This window comes from Rhinoderma darwinii, chromosome 5, assembly GCF_050947455.1.
Source record: "Rhinoderma darwinii isolate aRhiDar2 chromosome 5, aRhiDar2.hap1, whole genome shotgun sequence".
Taxonomy (NCBI): Eukaryota; Metazoa; Chordata; class Amphibia; order Anura; family Rhinodermatidae; genus Rhinoderma; species Rhinoderma darwinii.
In genome coordinates, this window is record NC_134691.1 from 58,893,864 (window position 1) to 58,915,317 (window position 21,454).

General features: G+C 51.9%; 21 non-coding genes and 1 pseudogene across 21 annotated transcripts; all 22 read right to left on the reverse strand.

Moving 5' to 3' along the window:
- Positions 1–433: 433 nt before the first annotated feature.
- On the reverse strand, positions 434–552 carry LOC142654894 (5S ribosomal RNA). The gene has a single exon (XR_012849227.1). It is a non-coding gene; the product is annotated as a 5S ribosomal RNA (ribosomal RNA).
- A 1,165-nt stretch (positions 553–1,717) lies between these two features.
- Positions 1,718–1,836, reverse strand: LOC142653893 (5S ribosomal RNA). Its single transcript, XR_012848743.1, has one exon. It is a non-coding gene; the product is annotated as a 5S ribosomal RNA (ribosomal RNA).
- A 569-nt stretch (positions 1,837–2,405) lies between these two features.
- Positions 2,406–2,525, reverse strand: LOC142655043 (5S ribosomal RNA). The gene has a single exon (XR_012849369.1). It is a non-coding gene; the product is annotated as a 5S ribosomal RNA (ribosomal RNA).
- Positions 2,526–3,399: 874 nt separating this feature from the next.
- Positions 3,400–3,518, reverse strand: LOC142655093 (5S ribosomal RNA; annotated as a pseudogene).
- A 1,165-nt stretch (positions 3,519–4,683) lies between these two features.
- On the reverse strand, positions 4,684–4,802 carry LOC142653904 (5S ribosomal RNA). Its single transcript, XR_012848754.1, has one exon. It is a non-coding gene; the product is annotated as a 5S ribosomal RNA (ribosomal RNA).
- A 569-nt stretch (positions 4,803–5,371) lies between these two features.
- Positions 5,372–5,491, reverse strand: LOC142655044 (5S ribosomal RNA). Its single transcript, XR_012849370.1, has one exon. It is a non-coding gene; the product is annotated as a 5S ribosomal RNA (ribosomal RNA).
- An 881-nt stretch (positions 5,492–6,372) lies between these two features.
- Positions 6,373–6,491, reverse strand: LOC142653916 (5S ribosomal RNA). The gene has a single exon (XR_012848765.1). It is a non-coding gene; the product is annotated as a 5S ribosomal RNA (ribosomal RNA).
- Positions 6,492–7,669: 1,178 nt separating this feature from the next.
- Positions 7,670–7,788, reverse strand: LOC142653927 (5S ribosomal RNA). Its single transcript, XR_012848770.1, has one exon. It is a non-coding gene; the product is annotated as a 5S ribosomal RNA (ribosomal RNA).
- A 569-nt stretch (positions 7,789–8,357) lies between these two features.
- LOC142655045 (5S ribosomal RNA) lies at positions 8,358–8,477 on the reverse strand. Its single transcript, XR_012849371.1, has one exon. It is a non-coding gene; the product is annotated as a 5S ribosomal RNA (ribosomal RNA).
- An 881-nt stretch (positions 8,478–9,358) lies between these two features.
- Positions 9,359–9,477, reverse strand: LOC142653938 (5S ribosomal RNA). The gene has a single exon (XR_012848775.1). It is a non-coding gene; the product is annotated as a 5S ribosomal RNA (ribosomal RNA).
- Positions 9,478–10,655: 1,178 nt separating this feature from the next.
- Positions 10,656–10,774, reverse strand: LOC142654850 (5S ribosomal RNA). The gene has a single exon (XR_012849185.1). It is a non-coding gene; the product is annotated as a 5S ribosomal RNA (ribosomal RNA).
- Positions 10,775–11,343: 569 nt separating this feature from the next.
- LOC142655047 (5S ribosomal RNA) lies at positions 11,344–11,463 on the reverse strand. The gene has a single exon (XR_012849372.1). It is a non-coding gene; the product is annotated as a 5S ribosomal RNA (ribosomal RNA).
- An 881-nt stretch (positions 11,464–12,344) lies between these two features.
- Positions 12,345–12,463, reverse strand: LOC142654379 (5S ribosomal RNA). The gene has a single exon (XR_012849021.1). It is a non-coding gene; the product is annotated as a 5S ribosomal RNA (ribosomal RNA).
- Positions 12,464–13,643: 1,180 nt separating this feature from the next.
- Positions 13,644–13,762, reverse strand: LOC142654851 (5S ribosomal RNA). Its single transcript, XR_012849186.1, has one exon. It is a non-coding gene; the product is annotated as a 5S ribosomal RNA (ribosomal RNA).
- A 569-nt stretch (positions 13,763–14,331) lies between these two features.
- LOC142655048 (5S ribosomal RNA) lies at positions 14,332–14,451 on the reverse strand. The gene has a single exon (XR_012849373.1). It is a non-coding gene; the product is annotated as a 5S ribosomal RNA (ribosomal RNA).
- Positions 14,452–15,332: 881 nt separating this feature from the next.
- LOC142654180 (5S ribosomal RNA) lies at positions 15,333–15,451 on the reverse strand. Its single transcript, XR_012848912.1, has one exon. It is a non-coding gene; the product is annotated as a 5S ribosomal RNA (ribosomal RNA).
- Positions 15,452–16,631: 1,180 nt separating this feature from the next.
- Positions 16,632–16,750, reverse strand: LOC142654852 (5S ribosomal RNA). Its single transcript, XR_012849187.1, has one exon. It is a non-coding gene; the product is annotated as a 5S ribosomal RNA (ribosomal RNA).
- Positions 16,751–17,319: 569 nt separating this feature from the next.
- LOC142655049 (5S ribosomal RNA) lies at positions 17,320–17,439 on the reverse strand. The gene has a single exon (XR_012849374.1). It is a non-coding gene; the product is annotated as a 5S ribosomal RNA (ribosomal RNA).
- Positions 17,440–18,320: 881 nt separating this feature from the next.
- On the reverse strand, positions 18,321–18,439 carry LOC142654858 (5S ribosomal RNA). The gene has a single exon (XR_012849192.1). It is a non-coding gene; the product is annotated as a 5S ribosomal RNA (ribosomal RNA).
- A 1,180-nt stretch (positions 18,440–19,619) lies between these two features.
- LOC142654854 (5S ribosomal RNA) lies at positions 19,620–19,738 on the reverse strand. The gene has a single exon (XR_012849188.1). It is a non-coding gene; the product is annotated as a 5S ribosomal RNA (ribosomal RNA).
- Positions 19,739–20,307: 569 nt separating this feature from the next.
- On the reverse strand, positions 20,308–20,427 carry LOC142655050 (5S ribosomal RNA). The gene has a single exon (XR_012849375.1). It is a non-coding gene; the product is annotated as a 5S ribosomal RNA (ribosomal RNA).
- An 881-nt stretch (positions 20,428–21,308) lies between these two features.
- Positions 21,309–21,427, reverse strand: LOC142654192 (5S ribosomal RNA). The gene has a single exon (XR_012848919.1). It is a non-coding gene; the product is annotated as a 5S ribosomal RNA (ribosomal RNA).
- Positions 21,428–21,454: the final 27 nt, after the last annotated feature.

The following is a 21,454-nucleotide window of genomic DNA, read 5'->3' on the forward strand; positions in this document are numbered from 1 at the left end:
TGAGGGTGTGAAAGAGAGAGCAAGCTCGGCCAGGAAGGTGGGATGGAGCCAGGTGTACGGGAAACAATTAGGGAAGGAGGTGAGCTGGTGGTGGTGAATGATTGGAAGCGGCTTTCAGCGCGCTTCCCTTTCCTACGCTGCGTTGTCTGCAAACGTGTGCTGCATTCGTGACGCTGTCAGTCAGCCTGCAGGTTAACACTGAGTGCCCCCAGTCCTGCAAGGGGCGCTGTTACTATTGAAATTCAGCCTCGTATTAAAAGCAGTAATGCTGGTGGTGGCCACCATGCTGATAAGGAGGACAGGGATTTTGCGAGCATTCAAAAGCGCAAAAGAGAAAGCTCAGGAAAAGAAGCAAGTGTGCAGTTGAAAAAGTCAATGGGAAAAAGGCATTGAGGACAGCGACCATTGCTTGTTGCAGTGAGGAAAAGCAAAAAGCCTACAGCACCTGGTATTCCCAGGCGGTCTCCCATCCAAGTACTAACCAGGCCTGACGCTGCTTAGCTTCCGAGATCAGACGAGATTGGGTGCATTCAGGGTGGTGTGGCCGTAGGCAGAGACAGGCCTCTCACTCACTGCTCTTCTACTTCACAGCACGCCTCTTTCCAGGGCTCAACACTAGCCCCTTTCCATTTTCTTCACTTTTATATCTCTTAAAGTGAAGCTAAACCTGAAAAATAAAATACATTTAAAAAAAACATTCAAAACAAAAAACAAATAGATGTATGACTACACTTGTAAAAAGGTCCCCTAGAAATGAGTCTGCTGCAGAAACAAGCAGTTTGCCTGACATCTAGCAGACCAAGAGGGAGTCCTTTCCTTCCTCTCAGCCTCCTCCATGTGCGGCTGGAGACCTGCTGCTATGAGCAGTGTGCACCAGCATGGCCTCACTGCTGAGACGTTCTTTTTGGGCCAAGGGGGCGGGGCTTAGTCTCCATTCACTCCAATGGAGTGTGTAAGCTGGCCAATGCTGAAGGACCTGAAACAGGGCAGCTCCAAGGCAACGATTGCACCTGCAATGGGTGACTTTTATATGTTTGCTGTTTTCTTTTACTTTACCTTGGGCTACTGTGGGCGGCTACATACTTGTTTGCAGCGTTTTGTCTTGCAACTGTGGAAAAACATATATATTCTGCCCTTTTGACACAAACGCAGCAAAAAGCCAGAGAAAATGCACCTCGTGAACGTACCCTTGCATTGTGCAAGTTACCCAGCTTTGCCAGGCTCCTGAAAGGCAAATCGGCCCAGTTGTGCCACAATTTGGGGGGATTGATGTGAGTAGAAATGGCTTTTAGCAGATCGCTATTACAGCTTGGCGTGGCACGTTAGCCAGCTGCTTTCCCAGGACTCTGAAGGCAAATGTGCCCAGCTATGCTGCAGTGTGGAGGATTGATCACTGGCAAACTAGGCAGGGCTCTTCACGCCCCAGCTTTCCCAGGCTCAGGACTTGCAAATGGGACTAATTATGCTGCCATATGAGAGGTGGGCATTTATCAGTGCATGACTAGGCAGGTCAGTCATTTTGCATTTTGGGAAAGCTGGGTAGCAACCTCTGGGCCCAAATGTGATGGATGAAATATTGGTTGTATAAAAAGCAAGAATTGAAAAGGGCAAGTGAGAGAAAGCAAATGAAAAGCGGTAAGTGTGCGGCTAAAAAAGTCAATGGGAAAAAGACATTGAGGACAGCGACCATTGCTTGTTGCAGCGAGGAAAAGCAAAAAGCCTACAGCACCTGGTATTCCCAGGCGGTCTCCCATCCAAGTACTAACCAGGCCTGACCCTGCTTAGCTTCCGAGATCAGACGAGATCGGGCGCATTCAGGGTGGTGTGGCCGTAGGCGGAGACAGGCCTCTCATTCACTGCTCTTCTACTTTCCAGTCTGGCTCTTGCCAGTGCTGAACACTGGGCCTATTTCTTCTATCCTTTGGCTTGATTTTTCGCTCGATTAACTGTCAGCAGCGTGGCACACCTAGGCGGCACACCTGGCCAGCCCCATGGCACCCACATGCCAAAGTCTCCTGCCTGTCGTTTTTCAAGGCCAAAGCAGGAAGTCAGCCCCTTTCCTCCTTCCTCACACTCGAGTCACCTAGTGGGCTGCATGCGCTGACCAACTGAAAGGGTCAGTTGCACAAACTTCTCTGCAGAGAGAGAAATTACTTCTGTTGGCCGACCGTCGGCTCAAGCCATCCCCTGGGCATCTGCTGAAAGCCTGGTCTCTTTTAACTCTATCATTTACATGTGTCAGGCTACAGGGGCAGTGAGGCCTTTTAGCTGGGGCACGCAGCTAGATAGTAGGCCGGTGCGGTCGCCTAGTGGTATGGCCGTTGGCAGCCACTGGGCCCAGAGCCGGAGATCCTGGAAGGATGGAAATGACAAAAACAGGAAGATACAGCCGAGAAAAAAAATACAGTCTACAGCACCCGGTATTCCCAGGAGGTCTCCCATCCAAGTACTGTCCGAGCCCGACCCCGCTTTGCTTCCGAGATCGGACGAGATCGGGCGTATTCAGGGTGGTGTGGCCGGTAGACGCAGCTGACCTCTTCTCCACCACCCTCATTTGTTCAAAGCCCAGTCAGCCTGGCCCTGGCCGGCACGTGGCCAAATTGGTGCGTGCACCAAAGACTCGCCAGCAGGTAACGCTCACCTGCGGCACAGTGGCAGACGCCATTAGGAGCTCAGGGTGCGCACACATGAGCCCTCCATCCCTTTGACGAGCGTCGGTTGCCATTGCCAGCCGGGCATGGAAAAACGCAGCACGCCTAGAAACTTTCAGTCCATGGATACCGGCATAGCACCACTCCGGCCCAACAGGGGGCGGCTGTTTCCGAAGGACCAATGCGACGACCGCAAGGGCTGGCAGAGGGAATACAGCCGACAGGTGTTGTTGACTAATGAAACAGCTGCCACAGCAGTGATGAGCAGCGGGTGTCTTTTAAAAAGCCTCAGTGCAGGCTTTTCGACAGGCTAACAATGGAATGAGGGTGTGAAAGAGAGAGCAAGCTCGGCCAGGAAGGTGGGATGGAGCCAGGTGTACGGGAAACAATTAGGGAAGGAGGTGAGCTGGTGGTGGTGAATGATTGGAAGCGGCTTTCAGCGCGCTTCCCTTTCCTACGCTGCGTTGTCTGCAAACGTGTGCTGCATTCGTGACGCTGTCAGTCAGCCTGCAGGTTAACACTGAGTGCCCCCAGTCCTGCAAGGGGCGCTGTTACTATTGAAATTCAGCCTCGTATTAAAAGCAGTAATGCTGGTGGTGGCCACCATGCTGATAAGGAGGACAGGGATTTTGCGAGCATTCAAAAGCGCAAAAGAGAAAGCTCAGGAAAAGAAGCAAGTGTGCAGTTGAAAAAGTCAATGGGAAAAAGGCATTGAGGACAGCGACCATTGCTTGTTGCAGTGAGGAAAAGCAAAAAGCACCTGGTATTCCCAGGCGGTCTCCCATCCAAGTACTAACCAGGCCTGACGCTGCTTAGCTTCCGAGATCAGACGAGATTGGGCGCATTCAGGGTGGTGTGGCCGTAGGCAGAGACAGGCCTCTCACTCACTGCTCTTCTACTTCACAGCACGCCTCTTTCCAGGGCTCAACACTAGCCCCTTTCCATTTTCTTCACTTTTATATCTCTTAAAGTGAAGCTAAACCTGAAAAATAAAATACATTTAAAAAAAACATTCAAAACAAAAAACAAATAGATGTATGACTACACTTGTAAAAAGGTCCCCTAGAAATGAGTCTGCTGCAGAAACAAGCAGTTTGCCTGACATCTAGCAGACCAAGAGGGAGTCCTTTCCTTCCTCTCAGCCTCCTCCATGTGCGGCTGGAGACCTGCTGCTATGAGCAGTGTGCACCAGCATGGCCTCACTGCTGAGATGTTCTTTTTGGGCCAAGGGGGCGGGGCTTAGTCTCCATTCACTCCAATGGAGTGTGTAAGCTGGCCAATGCTGAAGGACCTGAAACAGGGCAGCTCCAAGGCAACGATTGCACCTGCAATGGGTGACTTTTATATGTTTGCTGTTTTCTTTTACTTTACCTTGGGCTACTGTGGGCGGCTACATACTTGTTTGCAGCGTTTTGTCTTGCAACTGTGGAAAAACATATATATTCTGCCCTTTTGACACAAACGCAGCAAAAAGCCAGAGAAAATGCACCTCGTGAACGTACCCTTGCATTGTGCAAGTTACCCAGCTTTGCCAGGCTCCTGAAAGGCAAATCGGCCCAGTTGTGCCACAATTTGGGGGGATTGATGTGAGTAGAAATGGCTTTTAGCAGATCGCTATTACAGCTTGGCGTGGCACGTTAGCCAGCTGCTTTCCCAGGACTCTGAAGGCAAATGTGCCCAGCTATGCTGCAGTGTGGAGGATTGATCACTGGCAAACTAGGCAGGGCTCTTCACGCCCCAGCTTTCCCAGGCTCAGGACTAGCAAATGGGACTAATTATGCTGCCATATGAGAGGTGGGCATTTATCAGTGCATGACTAGGCAGGTCAGTCATTTTGCATTTTGGGAAAGCTGGGTAGCAACCTCTGGGCCCAAATGTGATGGATGAAATATTGGTTGTATAAAAAGCAAGAATTGAAAAGGGCAAGTGAGAGAAAGCAAATGAAAAGCGGTAAGTGTGCGGCTAAAAAAGTCAATGGGAAAAAGACATTGAGGACAGCGACCATTGCTTGTTGCAGCGAGGAAAAGCAAAAAGCCTACAGCACCTGGTATTCCCAGGCGGTCTCCCATCCAAGTACTAACCAGGCCTGACCCTGCTTAGCTTCCGAGATCAGACGAGATCGGGCGCATTCAGGGTGGTGTGGCCGTAGGCGGAGACAGGCCTCTCATTCACTGCTCTTCTACTTTCCAGTCTGGCTCTTGCCAGTGCTGAACACTGGGCCTATTTCTTCTATCCTTTGGCTTGATTTTTCGCTCGATTAACTGTCAGCAGCGTGGCACACCTAGGCGGCACACCTGGCCAGCCCCATGGCACCCACATGCCAAAGTCTCCTGCCTGTCGTTTTTCAAGGCCAAAGCAGGAAGTCAGCCCCTTTCCTCCTTCCTCACACTCGAGTCACCTAGTGGGCTGCATGCGCTGACCAACTGAAAGGGTCAGTTGCACAAACTTCTCTGCAGAGAGAGAAATTACTTCTGTTGGCCGACCGTCGGCTCAAGCCATCCCCTGGGCATCTGCTGAAAGCCTGGTCTCTTTTAACTCTATCATTTACATGTGTCAGGCTACAGGGGCAGTGAGGCCTTTTAGCTGGGGCACGCAGCTAGATAGTAGGCCGGTGCGGTCGCCTAGTGGTATGGCCGTTGGCAGCCACTGGGCCCAGAGCCGGAGATCCTGGAAGGATGGAAATGACAAAAACAGGAAGATACAGCCGAGAAAAAAAATACAGTCTACAGCACCCGGTATTCCCAGGAGGTCTCCCATCCAAGTACTGTCCGAGCCCGACCCCGCTTTGCTTCCGAGATCGGACGAGATCGGGCGTATTCAGGGTGGTGTGGCCGGTAGACGCAGCTGACCTCTTCTCCACCACCCTCATTTGTTCAAAGCCCAGTCAGCCTGGCCCTGGCCGGCACGTGGCCAAATTGGTGCGTGCACCAAAGACTCGCCAGCAGGTAACGCTCACCTGCGGCACAGTGGCAGACGCCATTAGGAGCTCAGGGTGCGCACACATGAGCCCTCCATCCCTTTGACGAGCGTCGGTTGCCATTGCCAGCCGGGCATGGAAAAACGCAGCACGCCTAGAAACTTTCAGTCCATGGATACCGGCATAGCACCACTCCGGCCCAACAGGGGGCGGCTGTTTCCGAAGGACCAATGCGACGACCGCAAGGGCTGGCAGGGGGAATACAGCCGACAGGTGTTGTTGACTAATGAAACAGCTGCCACAGCAGTGCTGAGCAGCGGGTGTCTTTTAAAAAGCCTCAGTGCAGGCTTTTCGACAGGCTAACAATGGAATGAGGGTGTGAAAGAGAGAGCAAGCTCGGCCAGGAAGGTGGGATGGAGCCAGGTGTACGGGAAACAATTAGGGAAGGAGGTGAGCTGGTGGTGGTGAGTGATTGGAAGCGGCTTTCAGCGCGCTTCCCTTTCCTACGCTGCGTTGTCTGCAAACGTGTGCTGCTTTCGTGACGATGTCAGTCAGCCTGCAGGTTAACACTGAGTGCCCCCAGTCCTGCAAGGGGCGCTGTTACTATTGAAATTCAGCCTTGTATTAAAAGCAGTAATGCTGGTGGTGGCCACCATGCTGATAAGGAGGACAGGGATTTTGCGAGCATTCAAAAGCGCAAAAGAGAAAGCTCAGGAAAAGAAGCAAGTGTGCAGTTGAAAAAGTCAATGGGAAAAAGGCATTGAGGACAGCGACCATTGCTTGTTGCAGTGAGGAAAAGCAAAAAGCCTACAGCACCTGGTATTCCCAGGCGGTCTCCCATCCAAGTACTAACCAGGCCTGACCCTGCTTAGCTTCCGAGATCAGACGAGATCGGGCGCATTCAGGGTGGTGTGGCCGTAGGCAGAGACAGGCCTCTCACTCACTGCTCTTCTACTTCACAGCACGCCTCTTTCCAGGGCTCAACACTAGCCCCTTTCCATTTTCTTCACTTTTATATCCCTTAAAGTGAAGCTAAACCTGAAAAATAAAATACATTTTAAAAAAACATTCAAAACAAAAAACAAATAGATGTATGACTACACTTGTAAAAAGGTCCCCTAGAAATGAGTCTGCTGCAGAAACAAGCAGTTTGCCTGAAATCTAGCAGACCAAGAGGGAGTCCTTTCCTTCCTCTCAGCCTCCTCCATGTGCGGCTGGAGACCTGCTGCTATGAGCAGTGTGCACCAGCATGGCCTCACTGCTGAGACGTTCTTTTTGGGCCAAGGGGGCGGGGCTTAGTCTCCATTCACTCCAATGGAGTGTGTAAGCTGGCCAATGCTGAAGGACCTGAAACAGGGCAGCTCCAAGGCAACGATTGCACCTGCAATGGGTGACTTTTATATGTTTGCTGTTTTCTTTTACTTTACCTTGGGCTACTGTGGGCGGCTACTGTGGGCGGCTACATACTTGTTTGCAGCGTTTTGTCTTGCAACTGTGGAAAAACATATATATTCTGCCCTTTTGACACAAACGCAGCAAAAAGCCAGAGAAAATGCACCTCGTGAACGTACCCTTGCATTGTGCAAGTTACCCAGCTTTGCCAGGCTCCTGAAAGGCAAATCGGCCCAGTTGTGCCACAATTTGGGGGGATTGATGTGAGTAGAAATGGCTTTTAGCAGATCGCTATTACAGCTTGGCGTGGCACGTTAGCCAGCTGCTTTCCCAGGACTCTGAAGGCAAATGTGCCCAGCTATGCTGCAGTGTGGAGGATTGATCACTGGCAAACTAGGCAGGGCTCTTCACGCCCCAGCTTTCCCAGGCTCAGGACTTGCAAATGGGACTAATTATGCTGCCATATGAGAGGTGGGCATTTATCAGTGCATGACTAGGCAGGTCAGTCATTTTGCATTTTGGGAAAGCTGGGTAGCAACCTCTGGGCCCAAATGTGATGGATGAAATATTGGTTGTATAAAAAGCAAGAATTGAAAAGGGCAAGTGAGAGAAAGCAAATGAAAAGCGGTAAGTGTGCGGCTAAAAAAGTCAATGGGAAAAAGACATTGAGGACAGCGACCATTGCTTGTTGCAGCGAGGAAAAGCAAAAAGCCTACAGCACCTGGTATTCCCAGGCGGTCTCCCATCCAAGTACTAACCAGGCCTGACCCTGCTTAGCTTCCGAGATCAGACGAGATCGGGCGCATTCAGGGTGGTGTGGCCGTAGGCGGAGACAGGCCTCTCATTCACTGCTCTTCTACTTTCCAGTCTGGCTCTTGCCAGTGCTGAACACTGGGCCTATTTCTTCTATCCTTTGGCTTGATTTTTCGCTCGATTAACTGTCAGCAGCGTGGCACACCTAGGCGGCACACCTGGCCAGCCCCATGGCACCCACATGCCAAAGTCTCCTGCCTGTCGTTTTTCAAGGCCAAAGCAGGAAGTCAGCCCCTTTCCTCCTTCCTCACACTCGAGTCACCTAGTGGGCTGCATGCGCTGACCAACTGAAAGGGTCAGTTGCACAAACTTCTCTGCAGAGAGAGAAATTACTTCTGTTGGCCGACCGTCGGCTCAAGCCATCCCCTGGGCATCTGCTGAAAGCCTGGTCTCTTTTAACTCTATCATTTACATGTGTCAGGCTACAGGGGCAGTGAGGCCTTTTAGCTGGGGCACGCAGCTAGATAGTAGGCCGGTGCGGTCGCCTAGTGGTATGGCCGTTGGCAGCCACTGGGCCCAGAGCCGGAGATCCTGGAAGGATGGAAATGACAAAAACAGGAAGATACAGCCGAGAAAAAAAATACAGTCTACAGCACCCGGTATTCCCAGGAGGTCTCCCATCCAAGTACTGTCCGAGCCCGACCCCGCTTTGCTTCCGAGATCGGACGAGATCGGGCGTATTCAGGGTGGTGTGGCCGGTAGACGCAGCTGACCTCTTCTCCACCACCCTCATTTGTTCAAAGCCCAGTCAGCCTGGCCCTGGCCGGCACGTGGCCAAATTGGTGCGTGCACCAAAGACTCGCCAGCAGGTAACGCTCACCTGCGGCACAGTGGCAGACGCCATTAGGAGCTCAGGGTGCGCACACATGAGCCCTCCATCCCTTTGACGAGCGTCGGTTGCCATTGCCAGCCGGGCATGGAAAAACGCAGCACGCCTAGAAACTTTCAGTCCATGGATACCGGCATAGCACCACTCCGGCCCAACAGGGGGCGGCTGTTTCCGAAGGACCAATGCGACGACCGCAAGGGCTGGCAGGGGGAATACAGCCGACAGGTGTTGTTGACTAATGAAACAGCTGCCACAGCAGTGCTGAGCAGCGGGTGTCTTTTAAAAAGCCTCAGTGCAGGCTTTTCGACAGGCTAACAATGGAATGAGGGTGTGAAAGAGAGAGCAAGCTCGGCCAGGAAGGTGGGATGGAGCCAGGTGTACGGGAAACAATTAGGGAAGGAGGTGAGCTGGTGGTGGTGAATGATTGGAAGCGGCTTTCAGCGCGCTTCCCTTTCCTACGCTGCGTTGTCTGCAAACGTGTGCTGCATTCGTGACGCTGTCAGTCAGCCTGCAGGTTAACACTGAGTGCCCCCAGTCCTGCAAGGGGCGCTGTTACTATTGAAATTCAGCCTCGTATTAAAAGCAGTAATGCTGGTGGTGGCCACCATGCTGATAAGGAGGACAGGGATTTTGCGAGCATTCAAAAGCGCAAAAGAGAAAGCTCAGGAAAAGAAGCAAGTGTGCAGTTGAAAAAGTCAATGGGAAAAAGGCATTGAGGACAGCGACCATTGCTTGTTGCAGTGAGGAAAAGCAAAAAGCCTACAGCACCTGGTATTCCCAGGCGGTCTCCCATCCAAGTACTAACCAGGCCTGACCCTGCTTAGCTTCCGAGATCAGACGAGATCGGGCGCATTCAGGGTGGTGTGGCCGTAGGCAGAGACAGGCCTCTCACTCACTGCTCTTCTACTTCACAGCACGCCTCTTTCCAGGGCTCAACACTAGCCCCTTTCCATTTTCTTCACTTTTATATCCCTTAAAGTGAAGCTAAACCTGAAAAATAAAATACATTTTAAAAAAACATTCAAAACAAAAAACAAATAGATGTATGACTACACTTGTAAAAAGGTCCCCTAGAAATGAGTCTGCTGCAGAAACAAGCAGTTTGCCTGAAATCTAGCAGACCAAGAGGGAGTCCTTTCCTTCCTCTCAGCCTCCTCCATGTGCGGCTGGAGACCTGCTGCTATGAGCAGTGTGCACCAGCATGGCCTCACTGCTGAGACGTTCTTTTTGGGCCAAGGGGGCGGGGCTTAGTCTCCATTCACTCCAATGGAGTGTGTAAGCTGGCCAATGCTGAAGGACCTGAAACAGGGCAGCTCCAAGGCAACGATTGCACCTGCAATTGGTGACTTTTATATGTTTGCTGTTTTCTTTTACTTTACCTTGGGCTACTGTGGGCGGCTACTGTGGGCGGCTACATACTTGTTTGCAGCGTTTTGTCTTGCAACTGTGGAAAAACATATATATTCTGCCCTTTTGACACAAACGCAGCAAAAAGCCAGAGAAAATGCACCTCGTGAACGTACCCTTGCATTGTGCAAGTTACCCAGCTTTGCCAGGCTCCTGAAAGGCAAATCGGCCCAGTTGTGCCACAATTTGGGGGGATTGATGTGAGTAGAAATGGCTTTTAGCAGATCGCTATTACAGCTTGGCGTGGCACGTTAGCCAGCTGCTTTCCCAGGACTCTGAAGGCAAATGTGCCCAGCTATGCTGCAGTGTGGAGGATTGATCACTGGCAAACTAGGCAGGGCTCTTCACGCCCCAGCTTTCCCAGGCTCAGGACTTGCAAATGGGACTAATTATGCTGCCATATGAGAGGTGGGCATTTATCAGTGCATGACTAGGCAGGTCAGTCATTTTGCATTTTGGGAAAGCTGGGTAGCAACCTCTGGGCCCAAATGTGATGGATGAAATATTGGTTGTATAAAAAGCAAGAATTGAAAAGGGCAAGTGAGAGAAAGCAAATGAAAAGCGGTAAGTGTGCGGCTAAAAAAGTCAATGGGAAAAAGACATTGAGGACAGCGACCATTGCTTGTTGCAGCGAGGAAAAGCAAAAAGCCTACAGCACCTGGTATTCCCAGGCGGTCTCCCATCCAAGTACTAACCAGGCCTGACCCTGCTTAGCTTCCAAGATCAGACGAGATCGGGCGCATTCAGGGTGGTGTGGCCGTAGGCGGAGACAGGCCTCTCATTCACTGCTCTTCTACTTTCCAGTCTGGCTCTTGCCAGTGCTGAACACTGGGCCTATTTCTTCTATCCTTCGGCTTGATTTTTCGCTCGATTAACTGTCAGCAGCGTGGCACACCTAGGCGGCACACCTGGCCAGCCCCATGGCACCCACATGCCAAAGTCTCCTGCCTGTCGTTTTTCAAGGCCAAAGCAGGAAGTCAGCCCCTTTCCTCCTTCCTCACACTCGAGTCACCTAGTGGGCTGCATGCGCTGACCAACTGAAAGGGTCAGTTGCACAAACTTCTCTGCAGAGAGAGAAATTACTTCTGTTGGCCGACCGTCGGCTCAAGCCATCCCCTGGGCATCTGCTGAAAGCCTGGTCTCTTTTAACTCTATCATTTACATGTGTCAGGCTACAGGGGCAGTGAGGCCTTTTAGCTGGGGCACGCAGCTAGATAGTAGGCCGGTGCGGTCGCCTAGTGGTATGGCCGTTGGCAGCCACTGGGCCCAGAGCCGGAGATCCTGGAAGGATGGAAATGACAAAAACAGGAAGATACAGCCGAGAAAAAAAATACAGTCTACAGCACCCGGTATTCCCAGGAGGTCTCCCATCCAAGTACTGTCCGAGCCCGACCCCGCTTTGCTTCCGAGATCGGACGAGATCGGGCGTATTCAGGGTGGTGTGGCCGGTAGACGCAGCTGACCTCTTCTCCACCACCCTCATTTGTTCAAAGCCCAGTCAGCCTGGCCCTGGCCGGCACGTGGCCAAATTGGTGCGTGCACCAAAGACTCGCCAGCAGGTAACGCTCACCTGCGGCACAGTGGCAGACGCCATTAGGAGCTCAGGGTGCGCACACATGAGCCCTCCATCCCTTTGACGAGCGTCGGTTGCCATTGCCAGCCGGGCATGGAAAAACGCAGCACGCCTAGAAACTTTCAGTCCATGGATACCGGCATAGCACCACTCCGGCCCAACAGGGGGCGGCTGTTTCCGAAGGACCAATGCGACGACCGCAAGGGCTGGCAGGGGGAATACAGCCGACAGGTGTTGTTGACTAATGAAACAGCTGCCACAGCAGTGCTGAGCAGCGGGTGTCTTTTAAAAAGCCTCAGTGCAGGCTTTTCGACAGGCTAACAATGGAATGAGGGTGTGAAAGAGAGAGCAAGCTCGGCCAGGAAGGTGGGATGGAGCCAGGTGTACGGGAAACAATTAGGGAAGGAGGTGAGCTGGTGGTGGTGAGTGATTGGAAGCGGCTTTCAGCGCGCTTCCCTTTCCTACGCTGCGTTGTCTGCAAACGTGTGCTGCTTTCGTGACGATGTCAGTCAGCCTGCAGGTTAACACTGAGTGCCCCCAGTCCTGCAAGGGGCGCTGTTACTATTGAAATTCAGCCTTGTATTAAAAGCAGTAATGCTGGTGGTGGCCACCATGCTGATAAGGAGGACAGGGATTTTGCGAGCATTCAAAAGCGCAAAAGAGAAAGCTCAGGAAAAGAAGCAAGTGTGCAGTTGAAAAAGTCAATGGGAAAAAGGCATTGAGGACAGCGACCATTGCTTGTTGCAGTGAGGAAAAGCAAAAAGCCTACAGCACCTGGTATTCCCAGGCGGTCTCCCATCCAAGTACTAACCAGGCCTGACCCTGCTTAGCTTCCGAGATCAGACGAGATCGGGCACATTCAGGGTGGTGTGGCCGTAGGCAGAGACAGGCCTCTCACTCACTGCTCTTCTACTTCACAGCACGCCTCTTTCCAGGGCTCAACACTAGCCCCTTTCCATTTTCTTCACTTTTATATCCCTTAAAGTGAAGCTAAACCTGAAAAATAAAATACATTTTAAAAAAACATTCAAAACAAAAAACAAATAGATGTATGACTACACTTGTAAAAAGGTCCCCTAGAAATGAGTCTGCTGCAGAAACAAGCAGTTTGCCTGAAATCTAGCAGACCAAGAGGGAGTCCTTTCCTTCCTCTCAGCCTCCTCCATGTGCGGCTGGAGACCTGCTGCTATGAGCAGTGTGCACCAGCATGGCCTCACTGCTGAGACGTTCTTTTTGGGCCAAGGGGGCGGGGCTTAGTCTCCATTCACTCCAATGGAGTGTGTAAGCTGGCCAATGCTGAAGGACCTGAAACAGGGCAGCTCCAAGGCAACGATTGCACCTGCAATTGGTGACTTTTATATGTTTGCTGTTTTCTTTTACTTTACCTTGGGCTACTGTGGGCGGCTACTGTGGGCGGCTACATACTTGTTTGCAGCGTTTTGTCTTGCAACTGTGGAAAAACATATATATTCTGCCCTTTTGACACAAACGCAGCAAAAAGCCAGAGAAAATGCACCTCGTGAACGTACCCTTGCATTGTGCAAGTTACCCAGCTTTGCCAGGCTCCTGAAAGGCAAATCGGCCCAGTTGTGCCACAATTTGGGGGGATTGATGTGAGTAGAAATGGCTTTTAGCAGATCGCTATTACAGCTTGGCGTGGCACGTTAGCCAGCTGCTTTCCCAGGACTCTGAAGGCAAATGTGCCCAGCTATGCTGCAGTGTGGAGGATTGATCACTGGCAAACTAGGCAGGGCTCTTCACGCCCCAGCTTTCCCAGGCTCAGGACTTGCAAATGGGACTAATTATGCTGCCATATGAGAGGTGGGCATTTATCAGTGCATGACTAGGCAGGTCAGTCATTTTGAATTTTTTGGGAAAGCTGGGTAGCAACCTCTGGGCCCAAATGTGATGGATGAAATATTGGTTGTATAAAAAGCAAGAATTGAAAAGGGCAAGTGAGAGAAAGCAAATGAAAAGCGGTAAGTGTGCGGCTAAAAAAGTCAATGGGAAAAAGACATTGAGGACAGCGACCATTGCTTGTTGCAGCGAGGAAAAGCAAAAAGCCTACAGCACCTGGTATTCCCAGGCGGTCTCCCATCCAAGTACTAACCAGGCCTGACCCTGCTTAGCTTCCAAGATCAGACGAGATCGGGCGCATTCAGGGTGGTGTGGCCGTAGGCGGAGACAGGCCTCTCATTCACTGCTCTTCTACTTTCCAGTCTGGCTCTTGCCAGTGCTGAACACTGGGCCTATTTCTTCTATCCTTTGGCTTGATTTTTCGCTCGATTAACTGTCAGCAGCGTGGCACACCTAGGCGGCACACCTGGCCAGCCCCATGGCACCCACATGCCAAAGTCTCCTGCCTGTCGTTTTTCAAGGCCAAAGCAGGAAGTCAGCCCCTTTCCTCCTTCCTCACACTCGAGTCACCTAGTGGGCTGCATGCGCTGACCAACTGAAAGAGTCAGTTGCACAAACTTCTCTGCAGAGAGAGAAATTACTTCTGTTGGCCGACCGTCGGCTCAAGCCATCCCCTGGGCATCTGCTGAAAGCCTGGTCTCTTTTAACTCTATCATTTACATGTGTCAGGCTACAGGGGCAGTGAGGCCTTTTAGCTGGGGCACGCAGCTAGATAGTAGGCCGGTGCGGTCGCCTAGTGGTATGGCCGTTGGCAGCCACTGGGCCCAGAGCCGGAGATCCTGGAAGGATGGAAATGACAAAAACAGGAAGATACAGCCGAGAAAAAAAATACAGTCTACAGCACCCGGTATTCCCAGGAGGTCTCCCATCCAAGTACTGTCCGAGCCCGACCCCGCTTTGCTTCCGAGATCGGACGAGATCGGGCGTATTCAGGGTGGTGTGGCCGGTAGACGCAGCTGACCTCTTCTCCACCACCCTCATTTGTTCAAAGCCCAGTCAGCCTGGCCCTGGCCGGCACGTGGCCAAATTGGTGCGTGCACCAAAGACTCGCCAGCAGGTAACGCTCACCTGCGGCACAGTGGCAGACGCCATTAGGAGCTCAGGGTGCGCACACATGAGCCCTCCATCCCTTTGACGAGCGTCGGTTGCCATTGCCAGCCGGGCATGGAAAAACGCAGCACGCCTAGAAACTTTCAGTCCATGGATACCGGCATAGCACCACTCCGGCCCAACAGGGGGCGGCTGTTTCCGAAGGACCAATGCGACGACCGCAAGGGCTGGCAGGGGGAATACAGCCGACAGGTGTTGTTGACTAATGAAACAGCTGCCACAGCAGTGCTGAGCAGCGGGTGTCTTTTAAAAAGCCTCAGTGCAGGCTTTTCGACAGGCTAACAATGGAATGAGGGTGTGAAAGAGAGAGCAAGCTCGGCCAGGAAGGTGGGATGGAGCCAGGTGTACGGGAAACAATTAGGGAAGGAGGTGAGCTGGTGGTGGTGAATGATTGGAAGCGGCTTTCAGCGCGCTTCCCTTTCCTACGCTGCGTTGTCTGCAAACGTGTGCTGCATTCGTGACGCTGTCAGTCAGCCTGCAGGTTAACACTGAGTGCCCCCAGTCCTGCAAGGGGCGCTGTTACTATTGAAATTCAGCCTCGTATTAAAAGCAGTAATGCTGGTGGTGGCCACCATGCTGATAAGGAGGACAGGGATTTTGCGAGCATTCAAAAGCGCAAAAGAGAAAGCTCAGGAAAAGAAGCAAGTGTGCAGTTGAAAAAGTCAATGGGAAAAAGGCATTGAGGACAGCGACCATTGCTTGTTGCAGTGAGGAAAAGCAAAAAGCCTACAGCACCTGGTATTCCCAGGCGGTCTCCCATCCAAGTACTAACCAGGCCTGACCCTGCTTAGCTTCCGAGATCAGACGAGATCGGGCGCATTCAGGGTGGTGTGGCCATAGGCAGAGACAGGCCTCTCACTCACTGCTCTTCTACTTCACAGCACGCCTCTTTCCAGGGCTCAACACTAGCCCGTTTCCATCTTCTTCACTTTTATATCCCTTAAAGTGAAGCTAAACCTGAAAAATAAAATACATTTTAAAAAAACATTCAAAACAAAAAACAAATAGATGTATGACTACACTTGTAAAAAGGTCCCCTAGAAATGAGTCTGCTGCAGAAACAAGCAGTTTGCCTGAAATCTAGCAGACCAAGAGGGAGTCCTTTCCTTCCTCTCAGCCTCCTCCATGTGCGGCTGGAGACCTGCTGCTATGAGCAGTGTGCACCAGCATGGCCTCACTGCTGAGACGTTCTTTTTGGGCCAAGGGGGCGGGGCTTAGTCTCCATTCACTCCAATGGAGTGTGTAAGCTGGCCAATGCTGAAGGACCTGAAACAGGGCAGCTCCAAGGCAACGATTGCACCTGCAATTGGTGACTTTTATATGTTTGCTGTTTTCTTTTACTTTACCTTGGGCTACTGTGGGCGGCTACTGTGGGCGGCTACATACTTGTTTGCAGCGTTTTGTCTTGCAACTGTGGAAAAACATATATATTCTGCCCTTTTGACACAAACGCAGCAAAAAGCCAGAGAAAATGCACCTCGTGAACGTACCCTTGCATTGTGCAAGTTACCCAGCTTTGCCAGGCTCCTGAAAGGCAAATCGGCCCAGTTGTGCCACAATTTGGGGGGATTGATGTGAGTAGAAATGGCTTTTAGCAGATCGCTATTACAGCTTGGCGTGGCACGTTAGCCAGCTGCTTTCCCAGGACTCTGAAGGCAAATGTGCCCAGCTATGCTGCAGTGTGGAGGATTGATCACTGGCAAACTAGGCAGGGCTCTTCACGCCCCAGCTTTCCCAGGCTCAGGACTTGCAAATGGGACTAATTATGCTGCCATATGAGAGGTGGGCATTTATCAGTGCATGACTAGGCAGGTCAGTCATTTTGAATTTTTTGGGAAAGCTGGGTAGCAACCTCTGGGCCCAAATGTGATGGATGAAATATTGGTTGTATAAAAAGCAAGAATTGAAAAGGGCAAGTGAGAGAAAGCAAATGAAAAGCGGTAAGTGTGCGGCTAAAAAAGTCAATGGGAAAAAGACATTGAGGACAGCGACCATTGCTTGTTGCAGCGAGGAAAAGCAAAAAGCCTACAGCACCTGGTATTCCCAGGCGGTCTCCCATCCAAGTACTAACCAGGCCTGACCCTGCTTAGCTTCCAAGATCAGACGAGATCGGGCGCATTCAGGGTGGTGTGGCCGTAGGCGGAGACAGGCCTCTCATTCACTGCTCTTCTACTTTCCAGTCTGGCTCTTGCCAGTGCTGAACACTGGGCCTATTTCTTCTATCCTTTGGCTTGATTTTTCGCTCGATTAACTGTCAGCAGCGTGGCACACCTAGGCGGCACACCTGGCCAGCCCCATGGCACCCACATGCCAAAGTCTCCTGCCTGTCGTTTTTCAAGGCCAAAGCAGGAAGTCAGCCCCTTTCCTCCTTCCTCACACTCGAGTCACCTAGTGGGCTGCATGCGCTGACCAACTGAAAGGGTCAGTTGCACAAACTTCTCTGCAGAGAGAGAAATTACTTCTGTTGGCCGACCGTCGGCTCAAGCCATCCCCTGGGCATCTGCTGAAAGCCTGGTCTCTTTTAACTCTATCATTTACATGTGTCAGGCTACAGGGGCAGTGAGGCCTTTTAGCTGGGGCACGCAGCTAGATAGTAGGCCGGTGCGGTCGCCTAGTGGTATGGCCGTTGGCAGCCACTGGGCCCAGAGCCGGAGATCCTGGAAGGATGGAAATGACAAAAACAGGAAGATACAGCCGAGAAAAAAAATACAGTCTACAGCACCCGGTATTCCCAGGAGGTCTCCCATCCAAGTACTGTCCGAGCCCGACCCCGCTTTGCTTCCGAGATCGGACGAGATCGGGCGTATTCAGGGTGGTGTGGCCGGTAGACGCAGCTGACCTCTTCTCCACCACCCTCATTTGTTCAAAGCCCAGTCAGCCTGGCCCTGGCCGGCACGTGGCCAAATTGGTGCGTGCACCAAAGACTCGCCAGCAGGTAACGCTCACCTGCGGCACAGTGGCAGACGCCATTAGGAGCTCAGGGTGCGCACACATGAGCCCTCCATCCCTTTGACGAGCGTCGGTTGCCATTGCCAGCCGGGCATGGAAAAACGCAGCACGCCTAGAAACTTTCAGTCCATGGATACCGGCATAGCACCACTCCGGCCCAACAGGGGGCGGCTGTTTCCGAAGGACCAATGCGACGACCGCAAGGGCTGGCAGGGGGAATACAGCCGACAGGTGTTGTTGACTAATGAAACAGCTGCCACAGCAGTGCTGAGCAGCGGGTGTCTTTTAAAAAGCCTCAGTGCAGGCTTTTCGACAGGCTAACAATGGAATGAGGGTGTGAAAGAGAGAGCAAGCTCGGCCAGGAAGGTGGGATGGAGCCAGGTGTACGGGAAACAATTAGGGAAGGAGGTGAGCTGGTGGTGGTGAATGATTGGAAGCGGCTTTCAGCGCGCTTCCCTTTCCTACGCTGCGTTGTCTGCAAACGTGTGCTGCATTCGTGACGCTGTCAGTCAGCCTGCAGGTTAACACTGAGTGCCCCCAGTCCTGCAAGGGGCGCTGTTACTATTGAAATTCAGCCTCGTATTAAAAGCAGTAATGCTGGTGGTGGCCACCATGCTGATAAGGAGGACAGGGATTTTGCGAGCATTCAAAAGCGCAAAAGAGAAAGCTCAGGAAAAGAAGCAAGTGTGCAGTTGAAAAAGTCAATGGGAAAAAGGCATTGAGGACAGCGACCATTGCTTGTTGCAGTGAGGAAAAGCAAAAAGCCTACAGCACCTGGTATTCCCAGGCGGTCTCCCATCCAAGTACTAACCAGGCCTGACCCTGCTTAGCTTCCGAGATCAGACGAGATCAGGCGCATTCAGGGTGGTGTGGCCATAGGCAGAGACAGGCCTCTCACTCACTGCTCTTCTACTTCACAGCACGCCTCTTTCCAGGGCTCAACACTAGCCCGTTTCCATCTTCTTCACTTTTATATCCCTTAAAGTGAAGCTAAACCTGAAAAATAAAATACATTTTAAAAAAACATTCAAAACAAAAAACAAATAGATGTATGACTACACTTGTAAAAAGGTCCCCTAGAAATGAGTCTGCTGCAGAAACAAGCAGTTTGCCTGAAATCTAGCAGACCAAGAGGGAGTCCTTTCCTTCCTCTCAGCCTCCTCCATGTGCGGCTGGAGACCTGCTGCTATGAGCAGTGTGCACCAGCATGGCCTCACTGCTGAGACGTTCTTTTTGGGCCAAGGGGGCGGGGCTTAGTCTCCATTCACTCCAATGGAGTGTGTAAGCTGGCCAATGCTGAAGGACCTGAAACAGGGCAGCTCCAAGGCAACGATTGCACCTGCAATTGGTGACTTTTATATGTTTGCTGTTTTCTTTTACTTTACCTTGGGCTACTGTGGGCGGCTACTGTGGGCGGCTACATACTTGTTTGCAGCGTTTTGTCTTGCAACTGTGGAAAAACATATATATTCTGCCCTTTTGACACAAACGCAGCAAAAAGCCAGAGAAAATGCACCTCGTGAACGTACCCTTGCATTGTGCAAGTTACCCAGCTTTGCCAGGCTCCTGAAAGGCAAATCGGCCCAGTTGTGCCACAATTTGGGGGGATTGATGTGAGTAGAAATGGCTTTTAGCAGATCGCTATTACAGCTTGGCGTGGCACGTTAGCCAGCTGCTTTCCCAGGACTCTGAAGGCAAATGTGCCCAGCTATGCTGCAGTGTGGAGGATTGATCACTGGCAAACTAGGCAGGGCTCTTCACGCCCCAGCTTTCCCAGGCTCAGGACTTGCAAATGGGACTAATTATGCTGCCATATGAGAGGTGGGCATTTATCAGTGCATGACTAGGCAGGTCAGTCATTTTGAATTTTTTGGGAAAGCTGGGTAGCAACCTCTGGGCCCAAATGTGATGGATGAAATATTGGTTGTATAAAAAGCAAGAATTGAAAAGGGCAAGTGAGAGAAAGCAAATGAAAAGCGGTAAGTGTGCGGCTAAAAAAGTCAATGGGAAAAAGACATTGAGGACAGCGACCATTGCTTGTTGCAGCGAGGAAAAGCAAAAAGCCTACAGCACCTGGTATTCCCAGGCGGTCTCCCATCCAAGTACTAACCAGGCCTGACCCTGCTTAGCTTCCAAGATCAGACGAGATCGGGCGCATTCAGGGTGGTGTGGCCGTAGGCGGAGACAGGCCTCTCATTCACTGCTCTTCTACTTTCCAGTCTGGCTCTTGCCAGTGCTGAACACTGGGCCTATTTCTTCTATCCTTTGGCTTGATTTTTCGCTCGATTAACTGTCAGCAGCGTGGCACACCTAGGCGGCACACCTGGCCAGCCCCATGGCACCCACATGCCAAAGTCTCCTGCCTGTCGTTTTTCAAGGCCAAAGCAGGAAGTCAGCCCCTTTCCTCCTTCCTCACACTCGAGTCACCTAGTGGGCTGCATGCGCTGACCAACTGAAAGGGTCAGTTGCACAAACTTCTCTGCAGAGAGAGAAATTACTTCTGTTGGCCGACCGTCGGCTCAAGCCATCCCCTGGGCATCTGCTGAAAGCCTGGTCTCTTTTAACTCTATCATTTACATGTGTCAGGCTACAGGGGCAGTGAGGCCTTTTAGCTGGGGCACGCAGCTAGATAGTAGGCCGGTGCGGTCGCCTAGTGGTATGGCCGTTGGCAGCCACTGGGCCCAGAGCCGGAGATCCTGGAAGGATGGAAATGACAAAAACAGGAAGATACAGCCGAGAAAAAAAATACAGTCTACAGCACCCGGTATTCCCAGGAGGTCTCCCATCCAAGTACTGTCCGAGCCCGACCCCGCTTTGCTTCCGAGATCGGACGAGATCGGGCGTATTCAGGGTGGTGTGGCCGGTAGACGCAGCTGACCTCTTCTCCACCACCCTCATTTGTTCAAAGCCCAGTCAGCCTGGCCCTGGCCGGCACGTGGCCAAATTGGTGCGTGCACCAAAGACTCGCCAGCAGGTAACGCTCACCTGCGGCACAGTGGCAGACGCCATTAGGAGCTCAGGGTGCGCACACATGAGCCCTCCATCCCTTTGACGAGCGTCGGTTGCCATTGCCAGCCGGGCATGGAAAAACGCAGCACGCCTAGAAACTTTCAGTCCATGGATACCGGCATAGCACCACTCCGGCCCAACAGGGGGCGGCTGTTTCCGAAGGACCAATGCGACGACCGCAAGGGCTGGCAGGGGGAATACAGCCGACAGGTGTTGTTGACTAATGAAACAGCTGCCACAGCAGTGCTGAGCAGCGGGTGTCTTTTAAAAAGCCTCAGTGCAGGCTTTTCGACAGGCTAACAATGGAATGAGGGTGTGAAAGAGAGAGCAAGCTCGGCCAGGAAGGTGGGATGGAGCCAGGTGTACGGGAAACAATTAGGGAAGGAGGTGAGCTGGTGGTGGTGAATGATTGGAAGCGGCTTTCAGCGCGCTTCCCTTTCCTACGCTGCGTTGTCTGCAAACGTGTGCTGCATTCGTGACGCTGTCAGTCAGCCTGCAGGTTAACACTGAGTGCCCCCAGTCCTGCAAGGGGCGCTGTTACTATTGAAATTCAGCCTCGTATTAAAAGCAGTAATGCTGGTGGTGGCCACCATGCTGATAAGGAGGACAGGGATTTTGCGAGCATTCAAAAGCGCAAAAGAGAAAGCTCAGGAAAAGAAGCAAGTGTGCAGTTGAAAAAGTCAATGGGAAAAAGGCATTGAGGACAGCGACCATTGCTTGTTGCAGTGAGGAAAAGCAAAAAGCCTACAGCACCTGGTATTCCCAGGCGGTCTCCCATCCAAGTACTAACCAGGCCTGACCCTGCTTAGCTTCCGAGATCAGACGAGATCGGGCGCATTCAGGGTGGTGTGGCCATAGGCAGAGACAGGCCTCTCACTCACTGCTCT